This window comes from Rhincodon typus, chromosome 10 (assembly GCF_021869965.1).
Source record: "Rhincodon typus isolate 14 chromosome 10, sRhiTyp1.1, whole genome shotgun sequence".
In the NCBI taxonomy this organism is placed as follows: Eukaryota; Metazoa; Chordata; class Chondrichthyes; order Orectolobiformes; family Rhincodontidae; genus Rhincodon; species Rhincodon typus.
Genome location: NC_063341.1, coordinates 2,430,738 through 2,438,493, shown reverse-complemented (window position 1 = coordinate 2,438,493; position 7,756 = coordinate 2,430,738). Strand labels below are relative to the sequence as shown.

Below are 7,756 nucleotides of genomic sequence, written 5' to 3'. Positions count from 1 at the left end.
CGTTCACAATTCTGAGCCGAGGCGAAGTCCAGTGATTCGGAACGAAAGTCTCTCTCTCTCTCTCTTTTACAGCCAGCACAAAGGAAGCAGATATAGAAAGACAAAACTGCTGGCTGGTACAGAGAACCCAGGATGGGAAAACAAGCTGCAGGTGTCATCTTTTGGCTTGTAAACGAATGTTCACAGGACTCATTCAAGGTCATGTTGCCTGTCAGGTATCATCAACAATTTTAGCCCTTCAGCCTATCCTATACAATCTATTTTCTCACGCAGCTGTTGGATAACATCATTGACTTTTAGCCCTTTGGCCCATCCTATACAGGTGGGGGATGGAGTTTGGGTGGAATGCTGTTCGGAAGGTTGGTGTGGACATGATGGGCCGAATGGCCTCTTTGCACTGTAGGGATCCTGTGAGTTCCAACCTATGGTTCTCTTCTTCCATTGTTACAATTTTTCCACGTTCTTGCTGAAGGGCATTCTGGGCAGTTTTTGTTAACCTTTTGCTGAGTGGGTGGTCAACATTCACAAAGCAATGTGACTGTTTGGATTTTCCCATCATCAGATGGTGGTAGCTTTTCCGTGCCATCCGTGTTGGCATTGGCACAGACCATAGCATTGGAAAGTTCCTTCGCTTCACTTCCCACCGGCACACATTTCACCTTTGAACATTAAAGAGCGATCTAGTCTGATTTCATCGGCATTAAATATGTCCCTTGGTCCAGGACATTGGCTGCAGGATGGTCTCACCCATTGTCGGTCATTGCTCCATGACTGTCTCATCCTCACCATTTCTTTATATCAAAAATATACTTTATTCATAAAAGAATCCTTGTATATAAACATTGACACAAAAGCAATTTGGTTCTGTACAGTTGCATATCAACTAAACACAAAATGTTGGAGTTCGACTATACACAAAACTAAAGACCTCTCTTACGTGTACACTACTAATATGTACATATATTTGACACACTAGGAGGATCCGATAACTGAACGGACACCCATTTACCTTTAGCAGGAAGACCTCAGACCATGACCTTTCCACACTGCCCCTTGGCAGCAGCTGCCCCAAGCTTCAGTGCGTCCCTCAACACATAGTCCTGGGCCTCGGAATGTGCCAGTCTGCAACACTCAGTCAGGGTCAACTCCTTGTTCTGGAAGACCAACAAGTTTTGGGCAGATCAACAAGCGTCTTTCACTGAGTTGGTTGTCCTCCAGGCACAGTTGATGTTTGTCTCGGTGTGTGCGTCCTAGGGAACGGACCCAAGGCACAGAGTTCAGCATCGTGGAGCTGCTTGGGATGAACCTTGGCAAAAACCATTGCATCTTCCCTCCAGACTTCTTTTGCAAAGGCACATTCCAGAAGGAGATGTGTGATAGTCACCATTCCCAGGCGGGAGACAGTGCCGTGCTGGTCCAGCTGTCTATCGCTGTAGATGAACTCCGTGTGGAGCAGCATCTTTGTCAGGGTGACTGCCCCATCCTGCAGGACTGGACCAGAGGTTCTTTAACATTGGGACTGGCATCCAATCTCACCCCCTTTCCCTGTAGGAGAGGGAGCCTGCTTAACCAAATACTCCAAGACCTTCGCCCTGTGCTCCAGAATGATCGGCAAACTGGATGGTGAATCTCTACATCAAACTGTCCACATCACGTGACTTAGTGAGAAAGCTGTGGCTCAGTATGTAGTACCCTCACTTCTGTTTGACTTCAAGTCCCAGTTCAGAGACTGATCCACACAATCCACACTGACCCTTCCAGTCAAGTAATCAGGGAGAGCTGCACTGTTGTAGGTGCTGCCTTTCAGCTGAGACCTTTAGACCTGTACGATTTCCTTCGGGGATCACAGATCATTCAAAAGAGTCAAGTGGTTTATTGAGAAAAGAGTTCACAAAATCAGAATAGAAACAGTAGGAATATGACCCATGCTGATCAACCTGCCACCTACTGTAACAACCTCTTGCACTCTTTCACGTTGGTCGGGGTTGTAAGTTACCCTGAATCTAGCCAAAAAAAAATCCCCTCTTCCTCCATGTTCTTCTCTTCTCCTGTATCAGTTTAAATATGCTGCAGTCTTCAAGTGAAATGTCTTCTACCAATCACCCCCTCACCACCTTCACAATTCATTGTCTGATTGCCAGGCGACAAAGGTATCCCCAGTTCATTACTCTATTCCTACCCCTGTCCCATGAGATCTAGCGTCTGCTTATCTGTTGTGAAGACTTTTTTAACTTAACCTCAGATTGTGGCTTAAATGTCTTACGTGAAGTCCCACTGTCTTAAGCCACTGAAATGCTTACTCAAAGGCCTCTGCTTAAAGTTATGTTCTTGGTAGAAAAAAGAGTTCTGCTCTGTATCTGTGTCAGCACTGGCAGGCTGCAATTGAAGCTTTTTTAATAAGTGAGAAAGACATAGAGAGAGAGTGTTATTTGATAGTAAATAGTTGTTTCTTTCAAGTTGCTCACAATGTTAAGAAATGGGTTCGAGTTAAAGATTCTTCAGTTAATCATAGCAGCAGTTTTCAACATAAAAAATAGATACGCATATAACCAAAGTATAATACACGCATTAGGGGAAAAGCATTTAAACCTCGATATGAATGTTAATTAGGCTTAGGAAACACCTTCTCTTACAGCCTGAGCAAGATAGATTGTTCACAATCCATTAATTACAATGTGCTAACAGTAGAAGTGGCTGTACAAATTTACATTTTATAACTAACTTGATAATAGAAATTAACCTCATAGCAATTAATTAAAATTAACTTTCTTTTGTATTTTTACATATATAATTAGGACAGTGGGAAATATCAGAGGAGTAACTCAATATGATGAAGGCAGCACATGGAATACAATGAATAGCAGAATTCAAGCTGTCCTTAGAGATCAGCAAGCCTCAGACAAATCTGAAGGAGTTTAGCCAGTAGCTTTGGAAAGCTAATGAATGGGATGCATACAAAGATCCGAAGACCTAGAGATTACACTGTTTGGAAAATGCCATAATATCATGGGAACCTATGGCTCTCCATTGGAATGCGCGTCATTGATTAGGTGTCCCACTTGATTGGGATCAAAAACAGAAGTTGCTGGAAAACCTCATCAGGTCTGGCAGCATCTGTGAAGCAAAAATGAGAGTTAATGTTTCAGATCCGGTGACCCTTCGTCAGAACCGTTGGTAGCTGGGAAAATGTCGGTTTTAATGCAGAAAAAAGTGAGGGGGATGGGGTAGGGAGAAAACGATAGGATAGAGCCCGAAGAGAGAGAAGAGCAGTTGATAGACAAAGCAGTTGATAACAATCTGGCTGGGAGGATTGTTGCGATAGCTTAAATACCTTCAGGGAAAACCCTATATTTCAAGTTGAAGAGCTCAGATTCTCTAAAAGATTTCTTGAATAGCAACAGGCTTGCACCAGACTTGGTCACCAGACCATACTCCCTGGGAAATAAACAACAGAGGAAGGACCAGCTAGAATTAATTATAGGGGGTGAGTAAGTTATGGGTGTGCCTCTGCTTTCAAGCAGGATTCTCTTTTAGAAGAAGCTGGTTATAGAGGAGGGAGTGTCTTCCTTTTTAGCAGGATTTTCTTTTTTAAACGCTTGGCAATTGAATAGCTCCATTAACAGTGAGTTAACTTCTGGGATAGTCAAGCTAAGAAAGAGGGAGACAGAGTTGTAGACGAAAGACTCCAGAGTTAAAGAATGTGAGAACCAGGAGAATTGCAACATGAGGAGTGTTGAACCAACATACCAGTACGTTAGGAGGAAACCTGAAGGAACAACTTTGCTGGAAATCGGCAGGAGCTTAAGAAAACTCCAGGTTCTTCACAACTTTGCAGCAGTACTCAGACTAAGCAGTTATCCTTTTGGGGTGTAAGTATGGAAGGAGATTTGAGTTAAGGGTTCAGAAGACAAGTGATATTGCTCCATGTACTCTTAATATACCAAACATAATCGGCTCTTCAAGAGAGGGACTAGTAGGTTGTATTCATTTTCTTGATTTAATCTGCAAGTCTTGTGGCTTTGTTTTTGCCTGGATTTTCAGGTTAAAAAGAAAACCACATTTTACTGGTCTCTACCCATCAGTCTGTAATACTCAATTAATTTTTGAGATGTTCCATGTTTTACAAGCAATCCTTCTGCCACAGAATCATTACTGCACAGAAGGAGGGCATTCGGGCCATCGTGTCTACACCGGCTCCTTCAAACAGTCTCTGGTGGACGTAATAAGGTCCCATGGAAGAGGAGGGAAATTACGCGTCAGTACACGTTACTAAAGAGAATCATCTGACCACATTCACGCTGCAGTCAGTGGATTCTTGATGTGTGTTAATTGGTCGCCTTGTTTTCTCAGTGATCTCTTGCAATCTGGAAAACTGATGGAATTGGGTCCAATGGTGGCTTTGAAATGGGAATCCGGAAAGGACTTGAGAAGGAGAAATTTGCAGGGTTTTAGGGAAAGGGCAGGGCTTATACAATTAATGGGAGGGCCTTGGATAGTGTTGTAGAACAGAGAAACCTCAGAGTTCAGGTGCATAATTCTTTGAAGTTTGTGTCACAGGTAGACAGGGTGGTTAAGAAGGTGGTTAGCATGCTTGCCTTCATTGCTCAGGCCTTTGAGTATAGGAGGTGGGACATCATGTTGAGGTTATACAGGATATTGGCGAGGCCTCTTCTGGAGTACTGTCTGCAGTTCTGTTTGCCCTGTTATAGGAAGGATCTCATTAAACTGGAGGAGGTTCAGGATGCTGCCAGGAATGGAGGGTTTAAGTTATAAAGGGAGGCTTGATAGACTGGGCTGTTTTTCACTGGAGGTTGATGGGTGAGCTTATAGAGGTTTATAAAACCATGAGGGCCACAGATAAGGCAGATAGCAAAGGTCTTTTCTGTAAGATGGGGGAGTTCAAAAATAGGTGAGAGGAGAAAAATTTAAAAAACACACAGAGAGTGGTTAGTGCATGGAACGAACTACCAGAGGAAGTGGTGGATGCCGGTATATTTACAATATGTAAAAGACATTTGGATAAGTGCATGAATAGGAAAGGTTTGGAGGGATATGGGCCAAGCACAGGTAGGTGGGACTATTTTGTCTGGGAACATGGTCAGCGTGGATGAGTTGGACTGAAGGGTCTGTTTCCGTACTGTATGACTCTATGAAAGGGTTGGGAATGGGTTTAATTGGAGAGTTGCTAAAAAGAGCTAGCACAGAGGTGGTGAGCAGAATGGCCTGGTAATGTGAGGCACGCCTGTTTGATTACATCAATCACCACTGTTCACAAATGCTTCATCGGTTGTGAGGTGCTTCGGCACGTCCTGAAGTTGGAATTGAAAGGTAAGCTTGTTTCAGCTTAGCGACATATTCTCAGTAACATTTTGGACTTTTCCCAATAGTTTCTCAATCTCTGTGACCGTTCACAGCTGGTATTAGATTTTGAGTGTTTTGCTGAGCTGTCTTATGCGTGCAGGAAGATTTCTGGAGTCACTCTTGCAGTCGAAACACATTACTGTGTCCTTAGCAGTACCGTCTGACGTGCAGGGGGATGGGAGCATTCAAACCAGGGCCAACCACACCACACCCCATTTCGAAATATTGACTAAACGTTGCACGACCGTAGCTGCGTGAAGTCCATGGCTCGCATGTTTGCTTTTTGAAAGAGGGAAAAGGACAAGGAGAGTTGGACAAACGGTTTGTGAGTACACTAGTTGGTCCATTTCATAAGATGAACATTGCACGCTTTGATTTGCTTCCTGTTCAGGAGCTTTCGAAAGTGAAAGCGTTTTCATAAGGATACGTTTCCGGATGTAGTGCTCTTTGTGAATGGGCTCGTACTGAACTTTAATTTTATGCTTATTGTACCATGTCAAACAAAGTGAACTAAAGGTTAAATTTATGGACAGGGAAGCAAGTGAGTTAACCTGTCAAACCTGGCGTGTTTTAAATGGGGATATATCTTTTCCTTCATGTGGTCTGGCTGCTGTGGAAAGGACAGAGGGAGGTTGTTTCATTAAATCCTATTTGCATTTGGAATTGTCTAATCTCCAACATTTTAAGAAGGGTGCAGTTTGTTCACCACTTTATTCTAATGTTGTCACCAGAACTATCCACGGTGACCCTGTAACCAAAGCCCCAAGCACAATGATTCTGGCAACAGAATTACTACAAGTGCTTCATTTATGTTTGGCATTCCAGGGATTTTTGCAAACCACATTCAAGTGCTTTGAACAGCTCTTACATAACCTCCGTGCCCGACGGTCTATAATTTGTATGCTTTCATTTGTCTGTCTGTCTTGTTACCCTATGGATATGGTCTCCTCCATGAATGCATTTATCAGAATTTGGTCATTGTGTATTCCCTTGTCTTGTTTGTCCTCCCCAAATATGACCTTACACTTTTCTGATGAAGGGTCTAGGCCCGAAACGTCAGCCTCTCTGCTCCTATGATGCTGCTTGTGTTCATCCAGCCCTGCACCTTGTTGTCTTACATTTTCCTAATTGGATTCCAAACTGGAAGGACAGGGGTCACAGATACAAGAACATAGAACATAGACCAGTACAGGCACTTCGGCCCACGATGTTGTGCCAAACTTTTACCCTAATCCTAAGGTCTATCTAACCTCTACCCCTACCTTATACTATCATCCATATGCCTATCTAATAGCTGCAAGTGCCCCTCCAAGTAACACACCATCCTGACATGGAAGAAACTATAACGCTGTTCCTTCAGTGTCGTTGGGTCAAAGTCCCAGAACTCCCTCCCTAAAAGTACCTGAGGTCTCCTGACCCCAGATGCATCACGGTGGATAAAGAAGGTAGCTCGCTACCAAGGGACAGGGGGAGAAAAAGTTGGTCTTGCCATCAAAACCCGCATGGCAAGAACACATAACACAATTTGATGGGAAGTGATGAAACAGGCTTGAAAAAGAAAAGCAGTTGTTGGAAAGATGACGGGGTTTTAGAATCATTAAGCCATGGAATTGTACAGCACAGACCATTCGGTCCAACTCGTCCATGCAGACCAGATATCCTATATTAATCCAGTCCCATTTGCCATTAGTTGGCCCATATCCCTCTAAACTCTTCCTATTCATATAGCCATCCAGATGCCTTTTAAATGTTGTAATTGTATCAGCCTCCACCACTTCCTCTGGCAGTTCATTCCATACATGCACCACTCTGCGTGAAAAAGTTGCCCGTTAGGTCCCTTTTAGATCTTTCCCCTCTCACCTTAAACCTATGCTCTCCAGTTTTGGACTTCCGTTCCCTGGGGAAAAGACCTTCACCCTAGCCATGCCCTTCATAAATTTATAAACCTCTATAAGGTCGCCACTCAGCCTCCAGGGAAAATAACTCCAGCCTATTCAGCTTCTCCCTATAGTACAAACGCTCCAACCTTGGCAACACCCTGTAAATCTTTTCTGCACCCTTTGAAATTGCACAACACCTTTCCTATAGCAGGGAGACCAGAACTCTACACAGTATTTCAAAAGTGGCCTAACCAATGTCCTGTACAGCTGCAACAGGACATCTCAACTCCTATACTCAATGCACTTTACAATAAAGGTAAGCATACCAAACACCACCTTCAATAATAAAAACCAAAAGAACTGTGGATGCTGTAAATCAGAAACAAAAACAAATTGCTGGAAAAGCTGAGACAACAAGGTGCCGAGCTGGATGAACACAACAGGCCAAGCAGCATCATAGGAGCAGAAAGGCTGACGTTTCGGGCCTAGACCCTTCATCAGAAACGTCAGCCTTT

The 7,756-nt window shown here is 43.6% G+C and overlaps 1 gene segment (V, D, J or C); it reads right to left on the bottom strand.

Annotated features, from left to right (window-relative positions):
• Positions 1-7,756, bottom strand: part of LOC109910611 — a 109,231-nt gene that overhangs the window by 100,766 nt on the left and 709 nt on the right.